The sequence below is a fragment of the Silene latifolia genome, chromosome 6 (genome assembly GCF_048544455.1).
Source record: "Silene latifolia isolate original U9 population chromosome 6, ASM4854445v1, whole genome shotgun sequence".
NCBI classification, from domain to species: domain Eukaryota; kingdom Viridiplantae; phylum Streptophyta; class Magnoliopsida; order Caryophyllales; family Caryophyllaceae; genus Silene; species Silene latifolia.
In genome coordinates, this window is record NC_133531.1 from 4,705,196 (window position 1) to 4,717,372 (window position 12,177).

The following is a 12,177-nucleotide window of genomic DNA, read 5'->3' on the forward strand; positions in this document are numbered from 1 at the left end:
AATAATAGAAAACAATAATAACAATAATCGTTGCAAAACACTAACAAACGTAGCAATATTCGTGATAAAATAATAATAAACGGTGGCAAAAGTCTAGTTAATTGTGACCATATGCATTAATAAATATATTTTGATGATATATTATGACAATATACATATTGGTTAATAATTTTTTTCCTTACGAGTCCGTTTTGTCCGTAGGACCCAGTGTTATCTCAAATCCGATCTTGTATAACACCACCACCATGACAATATGACTAGCCCGTGAATTTCACGGGTAATAAAACTAACTAGTTGATGATTGAAAAGAAAGTGAGAGAGTAGATTTCACAATTAAAAACCACTTAATATAATAATAATTAATAAAAAGGAGTCAAGTACACAATTACTACTACCAACACATAACAAACTAGAATATTAAACCAATAAATCAACTAAATTAAAATACTCCTGGCTTATTAAAGCCAACTAAAACAAGTTCACCATTAACAAACGAAAGCCTCAACCACAACAACCCTTAATCGATATGAAAATTGATGGTTCTACAGAAAGTACAGATGCTATCAAGAGAAATAGCAACATTTCTTTTTATGAGTTCTCTCCCTCTATTTGTAGTGCCAAAAACCGTGCCCGCAATCATACCCAATAGTTTCTTAGAGTTGTGATCAAAGAGCGGTGTCCCGGAAGATCCTGACATTGCCAGGGGGAGAAAGAAATGCACCATAGGTGGCATCGCTTCAACATGAACTACAATAGAAAGGTCCATGTCGAAATTAAAATTAAAAACAAAGATTAGGAAATAAAGATAAATGAAATGCAAGTTTTCATTAGAGCATCTCCAATGATTCATGTTTAAGGACTTGCTTGCAATATTTGCAAAATTATAAGCATGTAGCTTACCATTGGAGTGAGAAAATTCAATGGTAGCTTGCAAGCATGTAGCTTTGTCAAGCTACATGACTTGACTTTAAAAAAAAAAAGCTAAATAATTTTATTGGATGAAAATAAGAATGTGGACCAATGCAAGCTACAAGATGTCGTAGTCCGCCATTGGAGCGGTACGTAGCTTAAAAGCTGCGTAGCTTGAAAAATCGATGTGGCAAATCAAGCTACATCGTATTGTAGTTGTCCATTGGAGTTGCTCTTATAAATGAGAATGTCGCAAGTTTGTCTACCCAGATTTTTTGTTCATTTTTAGAAATAATATCCAATTTTAACCAATAAAAATAAAAGTAAGTAGCGATTAGAGTACGGTAATGATACTTACACAATATGACCAACATCCTGTTGGAAAAAGAGATGACCTTGGTCCCCGTCCATAGCTGGATTGTGTATTGTAGATATGAGTTGTAGTGGGACTAATGGGTAGAAAGAAAACAGAGGCGGTTGAATTTGGACCATGGGACGGCTTGGGAGTTCAGCCATAGTACACCCGACATACACCAATGATATATCTATAAACCTATTATGCCCTACTAACCGTCCCGTATGCTTGGAAAAATCAAACGCTGTAACATCAACGTAAATATTGTTGCAGTTTATGTTATTAAAGTTGTCAACAAGGTCATCTAACTGGTGACACGTAGTTAAAATGTATATCCCGCCGCGGTCTTTCTTACATACAAAGCCCGGACTAGTTGTATTACGGAATTTGCCTAATGCTGTCCAGCTCAGAAATACACTGCACCTAGAAAGTTCAGTGTCCATTTTTGAATTGCTTGTTAATGTAAAATAAAAATAAGAAAAAGAGAATATTTGGTGAAGACAATAACAACCAGGAATGAGTGTTAATGAAAAGCAATTGATAGGGAAAGTGATTTGTTTTTTTATCCATTTTTTAGGGAAATGAGCAACATGTTTTTTTAGGGAGGGTTAAGGCCCTGTTTTTTTTGGATTTAAAGTAACTTAACTCAAGTTCACTTCAGATCTTATAAATCCAGTTCAGTTAAGTTCAGTTAAGATCCTATAGGTTCAGTTCAGTTCAGATCCTATAAGTTCAGTTCAGATCCTATAAGTTCAGATCCTATAAATTCAGTTTAGAAAATTTTTATTTAAAAAACTGACGCAAAAATATATGACATTATTAATTATTCGATACATATATACATTATTATTTTTAAAACAAAATTATCACTCTTATCATTATTTTTTATCAATGTAACCGTAGTATAATGTATGAACAAACCAATGTATATAAAGCGGAAAAATGTTATTATCTTACCTAGCTCGTGTTTTAGACTATATTTTCTTATCAGTGTTCTTTCTTGGTTGCTCACTAATTTCTTGTAAAAATTTTGTTTAATCTCAATAAAAGTTTGCGTAATAATAATAATAGTAATAATAATAATAATAATAATAATAATAATAATAATAATAATAATAATAATAATAATAATAATAATAATAATAAAAGTTGCGGTTTTATAAAAAAAAAGTTAAAAGAAATTAATAAAATAAAAATAAAAATAACAACAAGAACAAGAACAACAACAACAATAATAATAATAATAATAATTATAATAATAATAATTATAATTATAATTATAATTATAATAATATTAATAATTAATTTAAGTTCATTTAAATTCAAATCGGGTAAGTTCTGTTCAGATCCTATAAGTTCGATTGATTGATTCGCCAGATCCTATAAGTTGATTCAGATCCAATAAGTTGATTTGGTTTAGATCCTATAAGTTGATTGATTCGAGATCCTATAAATTCGATTCGATTCGAGATCCTATAAGCTCAGTTCAAATACGTTTCAGTCCAAAAGAACAGGGCCTAAAAAGAATAAGGTAGAAAGAGGTTTTTATAGAGAAAATAAGGAGAGTACGACCCATGGTTACTTGTCAAATTTGATGATTTTACATGTAAACCTATTAAAAGTAGAGGTGCCAATTAACGGATCCAATCGAATCATTTTCAGTTTAAATTCTTTCCGATTAGGGTATCTAGATGTACTTTTATTTTCGATTTTAGTTCGCTTAAATTCACGTTGGATTCAGCTACCACTTTTAATCAGTTGTAGATATTTCGTGTCGATCCAGGTTCGGGTTGGGTCAATATCAGAACAACTGTGATTCGAGCCAGCCGGGTCAATATCGGAGCAGATGAATTTCGACTCAGTCCATATTCAATTCGAATGTCAAGGGATTAGATCTTTATTTGAAATATCAGATATTTTGATTTTGATTTTTGAAACTATTCTCTTTTTTGTATTCGGGTAATATTTTTATGTCTACTAAACCAGCAAGAATATAAGATAACTCGGCTTGAAAATTTGTTAATTTTCCAAATTTTATACCACCATATTTTTGTAAAGATTGAAAGAATATTATGATAAAAAAATTGTTAATATAATTATACTAGTTGTTTAGACTCCGTATTTACTTACTTGTTATATATCTCAAATTATAATTAAGGTCCTGTTCTTTTGGACTGAAATTGTTTGAATTGAATTGAATCGAATGAATGGAGTGAATCAATCGAATCAACTTAATAGAATCGAATCAATCAATCAATCGAAAAATGAATCGAATCGAATCGAATCGTATTGAAATAATAATAATAATAATAATAATAATAATAATAATAATAATAATAATAATAATAAATATTATAATAATATTATTCATTATTATTAATAATATATTAATATAATCTAATAAGTAATATAAAAAATAAAATAGTAATATAATAATAAATATACTACTACTACTACTACTACTACTACTACTACTACTACTAATAATAATAATAATAATAATAATAATAATAATAATAATAATAATAATAATAATAATAATATATTTGATGGGGCATATTCTGCACCGCTGACCAAGTCAACACATTGAGCAAGGTCAAAGATATCCACAGCAAAGTCAACGACTTAGACACCCTAGCCGATCAACCCATCTACGTCACCTGGATCTCGGCCAGGCAACTAGCCAGCCGGGGCACATATCCGCGTACTCATATCTAAGGCCCCTCGGTCGGCCTGCCATGGGTCCATCGGCCGAGGGTAGAACGGTCTTTCCACCTGCTAACCACTTGGCCACTTGGCCACTACGTGACAAAAGGTGAAAGTCTATAAATACTCCTCAACCTTCATTGAGGAAAGGATCCACAAATTAACCTAAGAATCACTATTCATCTGGTAATATCTTCCTTATCTCTCTACAATATACTTAGCCAAGCAACACATACTTAACCCTTTAAGTTTACTGACTTGAGCGTCGGAGTGAGTACGCTCGGCCAAAGCCGAGCCCTCAGTTTGTTCATCGTTTCAGGAGACCGCAAGGAGGATTCAAGCAAGGACATCGTTCAACTAGCCACGGGTGGTATCAAATATCTGCTCTGGAATTACACCCGTAACAATTGGCGCCGTCTGTGGGAAAGAGACTAGAAGCTAGTCACATTCATTCCCAAACAAAAAAAAAAACAAACACAAAAAACCCACCCCAAAAAGCTAAGAAGATGTCAAAACAACAAGAGGTAGTCGTGACCGACGAAACCCCACTCTGCCAAGATGATACCTTTCATAATTCTGGAGTCGTGCAGCCCTCCACCGGCGGAGTAATCCAACCGGAATTCGGAATGCCGATAATACCAGACACGCCGCTGCCCGCCAACCAGGTCACCATCATGGGACATGTGGTTGACACAGCAAAACTGAGGATGCTCCTGGACCTAATTGGGAGTACGCCAGCTCACACTGTCACACCGACAAGAGCCGCGGAAACCGTCCAGGAGACCAGGGCCCAAAAAGTGACTCCAAGAAACTTGAACGGAGCACTAGGAGAGGCAGACCATATCAAGACGCCGGAGGAGCCCAAAGTGGACGTGGTAGACCTAAGTCCTTCCCGCACTCACGGGAGGACAGCGTCGCCGCGGCACGAACGAGGCACACCCCGGAGGAGCCAGAGAAGTCCGACCCAACAGAGTCGGAGAAGAAGTCCGAGTCGAAGAAGGAGTCCTTCCCGCTACGAGGAGAGGAGCCGGACCAGGAATGCGAGGAGCCGATCGCCGCGTGTCATCCGACACGTTATCAGACAGCCCCTCAGCGCCTATGTCCTTGACACCGCCGTGTCAACTAAGCTGAAGTTGCCGGCGTTCACATACAAAGGAGACAGTGATCCAACCGACCACGCCGAGGCTTTCGAGTCTTACATGTCGGTATGGGAGCAGCCCGACGAGGTCTGGTGCCGAGTCTTCCCAACAACTCTGCATGGGATGGCTCAAAATTGGTACAAGGGGCTTCCCGACGGCTCGGTATACTGTTTCGCCGACCTAAAGGACGTCTTCGTAGCCCAGTACTCTTGCAACAAAAGGAAGGCCGTGGAGACGTCGGACCTCCTAACTATCAAACAGGAGGAGGGCGAATCTCTACGAAGCTATGTGAAGAGGTTCGACGGCAAGGTTCAGCAGATTCGGGAGATCAACCCCGAACTGGCGGCTTTCGCACTGATGAAAGGCCTCCCAAAGGGAGTCTTAAAAGACGAGCTCATCGAGTACAGGGGTTTGGGCCTAGATGCCGCCAGGAAGATGGCCGACCAGGCCATCAAGGTAGAAGACTATCATAAGACCTGGGTAGGCCCCAGCGAGGCCGAGCCCTCAGAAAAGAGGAGCGGCCGGGATGACAACCCGGATGAAAGACGCCGTGACAATAACGGGTCACGGTCCGATGAGAGACGCTGTGACAATAACGGGTCACGGTCCGATGAGAAACGCCGTGACAATAACAGGTCACGGTCTGACAGATCTGCCAGGAAACAGGACTCGACGGGCGTCGGGGGGAGCTCGGGGACGTTTTACCAAAGGCATTACCATGATAAAACCCCTCTGGTCGTGTCGGCCGCCGAGGTCTTCGCCCTGAGCAGAAACGAGGGCCAGAAGTGGGAACGGCCCCCCAAGCCAAAAGGAGACGGTGACACGAGCCAGTACTGCGAATACCACGGCCACACCGGTCACCTCATCGACAATCGTCGGCATCCGAAGAATGCCATTGAAGAGCGATCCAGGAAGGAAGCCTCGACAAGTATGTTGCCAAAGGCCAAAAGACTGACGCCAGCGGTTCAGATAAGAAATCCGTTTTTCAACGGATAGGAGTGATCCATGTGGTCATCGGGGGTAATGAGAACGGTGGGTCGGCTCATGGGCACAAACGGCACCTGAACGAGCTATATCAGGCCATAAACTTTGTGCCTAACACAGCGATCCCCGCTTCCAACATTCCCGATATGACTATTGGAAGGAAGGACTACGAGGGAGTCATCGCCCCTCACAGCGACCCACTTGTAGTCAACTTAGACATATCCAACCACCTGGTGAAGAGGTGCCTGATTGACACAGGCGCCTACACTAACATCATGTTCAGGGAGTGCTTCCTCAGCCTCGGCCTGAAAACCAGGGACTTGAGCCCCTGCACCAATCCACTGTACAGCTTCTCCGGGGCAGGCCTGGTACCCCTGGGATCAATCAGACTGCCGGTAATGCTCGGCGAGGGGGATGCGGCTAAGAATGTCCTAGCTGAGTTCGTAGTCATTGACGGCTCGTCCGCCTACAACGTTCTTATAGGCCGAGTCACTCTAAGCGAGGTCGACGCAGTAATGTCCGTCCGGGCCCTAACACTGATGTATGTCTCGGACCGGGGGGAAGCGCATAAGCTCGTCTCCAAGGACGAGAAGGACGAGGTAGTCAACGTCCAGATATCTGCCAGAGGATGCAACATGCAATCCCTCAAAGTGGCAAAGCAATCAGAGAGGGGGAGGAGCCCATCCTTACAACAGGGGGGCGACCTCATGGATGCGACTGACGGCTGACGGGGAAAGGGGCGCCTTTAATAAGCCATTAGGACACTGGTGATCTCATGTAAACTTTGTATAACGGCGGAGGTGTCCGAAACAGCTGTGGACACCCCGACGCATGCTTTTATCTAATGAAGAATCGCCCAAGTCTTCCATCGAAATGTTCATTTTTCCCAGTCACTATGAAGAAACAGACGCCGGCTCATACTGTCATTCCGACAAGAGCGGCAGTCTCAATCAAGAAATATAGCGCCGTCGCAGTCACCCCAAATAGTAGACGCTTCGGCAGTCACTTAAAGTGGTAGACGCCACGTTAGACGCTATCAAGAAACAGACGCCGGCTCACACTGTCATTCCGACAAGAGCGGCAGTCTCCATCAAGAAATATAGCGCCGTCGTTAATCACCCCAAATAGTAGACGCTTGGCGATCACTTAAAGTGGTAGACGCCACGTTAGACGCTATCAAGAAATGACGCCGCTCACACTGTCATTCCGACAAGAGCGGCAGTCTCCATCAAGAAATATAGCGCGTCAGCAGATCACCCCAAATAGTAGACGCTTGGCGATCACTTAAAGTGGTAGACGCCACGTTAGACGCTATCAAGAAATGACGCCGGCTCACACGTCATTCCGACAAGAGCAGCAGTCTCCATCAAGAAACATCGCGCCGTCGCAGTCACCCCAAGTAGTAGACGCTTCGGCAGTCACTTAAAGTGGTAGACGCCACGTTAGACGCTATCAAGAAACAGACGCCGGCTCACACTGTCATTCCGACAAGAGCGGCAGTCTCCATCAAGAAACATCGCGCCGTCGCAGTCACCCCAAATAGTAGACGCCTCGGCAGTCACTTAAAGTGGTAGACGCCACGTTAGACGCTATCAAGAAACAGACGCCGGCTCACACTGTCATTCCGACAAGAGCGGCAGTCTCCATCAAGAAATATCGCGCCGTCGCAGTCACCCCAAGTAGTAGATGCTTCGGCAGTCACCTAAAAGTGGTAGACGCCACGTTTAGACGCTATCAAGAGGCGGACGCCGGCTCATACTATCATACCGACAAGAGCGGCGGTCTCTATGAAGAGGCGGACGCCGGCTCACACTGTCATACCGATAAGAGCGGCAGTCTCAGCCAGCGTAGTTTATACCCGCAAAAGCAATCAAAATGCCTTAGAAGCGTTAAACAGTTGAGACACGTACTCTAAATTGCCTCGGCCAAGCCAAGGCGAAAAAAAAAAAAAAAGAGACGCTCAATTAATAACGTAAGAGGACAACTCAGACAAAAACGAGAAAAGACCTCGGCCAAGCCAGAGGCAAAGTGAAAACGCTAGACACAGTTGAGACGCTCAACTATTAGCGCAAGGAAAAGAAATAAGGTAAAGACCTCGGCCATGCCGAAGGCAAAAAGAAACGAACTCTTATTAAAAATGATAACGGGTTACAGGTGAAGAGAATACAGACGACGGCCGTCCCCATAGGGATAAGCCAAAACACAACCTACCAGAGTTGTACAAAATACAAGGAAAGAAAAGCAAAAAGTTACAAATATGTCATTTGGAGCGCCAAAAGATGGCAGGAAGGAAGGGCTTAATAATTGGCTCCCGAACAGCTAAAGCTATCCGAGACGCCAGGAGAGCCTGGTGACAACCGCCCGTCTCCCTATGCCTGTTGCTGTTTGCCATCAGCAGCGGTAGCCGCGTCTTCTCCAATGGGCAACCCAGCAGTTTTCCTAGCAGCCTCAGCTTTAGCCGCCTCAACCTTAGCCTCGGCATCATCGGCTGCCCTCATTCTCTCGGCTTCCTCCTTGGCCGCCTTAGCTTACTCAAAGAAGAGTCGCTTTCTCGCCGCCTCCTTCTCTATCTTCGCCCTCACCGCCTCCTTGGCCTTCTCCGCCACGGCCTTCTCCTTAGCTTCAAGCTTGTCATCAAGCAGCTCGTCATATTTGCCCCACGGAAAGGAACCATCAAGAGGGAAGAGCTTCCCAATCACTTCCCTAGCAGCTCCTTCGGCCAAATCCCGGAATTCAGCGCACATGTTAGGGAGCATGACGGTTTGGAGCATCTCAATGTCCTTCTCCTTTTGCCTGATGATGGCCTCTTTGCTCCGAATCACCTCCGCCTGGGCCTTAAACAGGTCCCTCGATTCGTTCTCTCTCACTGGAGATAGAGGTCGGCGTGCCTCGAACAAGGTTACACTTCTCCAAAGGCTTCGCAGCTTGGTGCCGCAGCCTCGCCTTGGCTCTCTCAAAGAAGGACCTCCTTTCAGCGTCCTCCATGAGTTTTCTCTCACCCAAGAGCGCCTTCTCGGCAAGATCTCCCTAAGCCTCGCTCATTAAGGAGATCCGCTTCGCCGACACGGCCACCGCTTAGTGGCATTACGCTCAAAAAATGCTTGAGCCACGGCTTTCTCGCTCTATGATACGAGCACCGAAGCTCGTTCCACCTCGCCAGCCTCCTTGATCGCCGACCGTGCCTTCCACTATAAGCTGGGAGACGGAAGCCTTCTGGGATGAAGAGACAGCGGTGACATTTTGATCACCAGTCTGCAGCTGGGGGAGGAAAGCCTTCTGGGATGAAGAGACAATGGCGACGTTTTGATCGCCAGCCTGCAGCTGGGAGAGGGATGCCTTCTGGGATGAAGAGTTAACGGTGGCGTCTTGATCACCAGCCTGCACGGAGATCCCCTCCACTTGCTGCCCAATAAGAGCGACAGCCGACAGCGGCTGATCTACAAAAATTTAATAAAAACATCAGTGTCAACACGCATTGACATATCGGAGAGCCTGTCATCAGAAGCACCTAATGACCCGGCTAAATTTGGGCCACAGGATAGATAGGTACCAGGTTTGGCCTTCTTGGCCGGAGGAGGCATTTCCTTGCCAGCGGTAGAGGCTGTCTCCTTCCTCTTACGGACAAGGGGAGATTCTTCCGCGTCAGAGTCCCCCCCATCAGTAATATCAACGATCTCCACTGTCTTCTTAGGGGGGAGGATGGGAGGTGGAGCAGGTGTCGACACTGTCGCCGCCGAAGACTTTGTTTTCCGCGTCCGGCGCGCCATGCTGCTAACAACCTTCGCCTGGGCCTCCTCCATGTTCAAGCCCTTCAGCTGTTGTTCCATGAGATCATTCGGCGACGTCCTGCGGTCATGGGCTAGAGCCTTGGGATGCAAATTAGCAACGGTTTTATCCTTGTGCAGCCCCATTCTCCGGAGGAAATCCTCAGACAGGTCCGGTCCAAAGTGGTCTGCGAAAGAAACAAAGCAAGAGTTAAGTAGAAGAAATAAATCGAAGTTCGAAACACAATGAGAACGGTGATGGGCCTCACACCGACCCCACTCACCCTGTGCTAGGGCCGGTATGAGGCCGACATGGCAAAGCGGCTCATCCTGAAGAATGATCTGCGTTGGGGGGATCCATCTTTTCGGCAGCCCACTCTTGTCCACCTCAAAAAGCCTCATCGCCAGCTTCTCGTCCTCCTTAAGAAGGACCTTGCTGGCATCCATTTTAAGCTTCTTTCGGGTGACCCATCTATCATGCTCCGCCTTAGTCTCACACCGCAAATTAACTTGGTGTTGGAAGGAGCAGGGCAGCGGATAGTCGTCCGGCACCTTAACGTACACCCACCGATTTTGCCAGCCCTTGCAAGAAGTAAGTTTGTCAACAGAGACGTAACCTTGCTCCATTTGCACGCTGTACCATCCGACGCGGCCAGAGATTGATGGCCGGAGATGATGAAGCCGGCGGAATAAATTCACCGTTGGGGCCTCTCCCTTGAAGAGACAAAGCCAGACAAAGCCGACTATGGTCCTCATAGCCAACGGGTGCAGTTGGGCAACAGCAACGTTCATGGCCCTAATGATAGCCATAACGTACTCATTCAGCGGAAACCGGAGCCCGTACTCCAGGTGCCGCATGTATACGCCGGTATAGCCCCGGTGGAGGGCAACAGACGCCCTGACCCTCCTCAGGGATAACAATTTTGTATCCCCTGCCAAAGAAAAAATGGCCCTCGAAAAATTTCTCGCCGGAACAACTGGCGAACTTATGGGTCCAAGCACGGTCAAGGCGGACCTTGCAGGCGTCGCCGTGATCCATGACGTACTGCCTCCCCTCATTAGGACGAGCCTTTTCAGCATCGTCACCAAAATCATCACCGAAATCACCGACATCATCATCATCCTCCCATTCCTCCAGAATTTGAGGATCAACTTCAGGAGAAGGAGACCTAGGGTCCTCCGACGCAGGTTTACTAGGTCCAGCACCAGCAGAAGACATGTTCACAACAATTACTAACAAGATAAAAGAAAATTTATTTGTTTACCTTGAAGAAAAACACTCGCCGGATCAAAGACTCCGAAGATTAGAAGAAAGGGAAACCCTTGAAAGTTTAGAAAGATGAAGATTTTGGAGAAAATTTGAGAAAATGAAATTGGTGGCCAAAATCACGAAAAAACTGCCCTATTTATAGGGAAAAGCCCATGAAGAAGGACCAATCAGAGCACAGCCCATGAAGCGTCAGCCAATCAGCGAACAGACACGTGTCGAACATGCAACCACGGAATGTCAATCGTTGCAACAGTTGAACGTCAATCAATGCAACAGTGACCAAGCGTCTTCAACACGCCCATTCTCATCTCTTCGCCTATTCGTCTTCCTCAACAAATTCCCAGGTACCTGCTCTCCGCCGGCCACATGATCAACCAAGCTAGGTAGCACCGGCCGGGGGCAATCAAAAACAACCGGCACTCTCAACCCTGGTCTCGGCCTGCATCACTCTCTTTTCCACATCGGATGCCCCTTTACACATCCATGTGGAGGGGGGATATGGTACGGCCTAATAAGAACCGGGCCGAGGTAGAAGAAGCCGATACATCAGAAGAGGCCGACACAGGAAGATTTTGCAAAATACTTACGCAGAATATACGCTCAACACACATCGGAGCCCATACCACGGCATAGTCTACGCTGGGGGCAAATTGATGGGGCATATTCTGCACCGCTGACCAAGTCAACACATTGAGCAAGGTCAAAGATATCCACAGCAAAGTCAACGACTTAGACAGCCTAGCCGATGCAACCCATCGGCCTGTCACCTGGATCTCGGCCGCCAGCAACTACAGCACTGGGGGCACATATCCGCGTACTCATATCCAAGGCCCTCGGTCTACCGCCACGGGTCCATCGGCCGAGGGTAGAACGGTCTTTCCACCTGCTAACCACTTGGCCACTTGGCCACTACGTGACAAAAGGTGAAAGTCTATAAATACTCCTCAACCTTCATTGAGGAAAGGATCCACAAATTAACCTAAGAATCACTATTCATCTGGTAATATCTTCCTTATCTCTCTACAATATACTTAGCCAAGCAACACATAC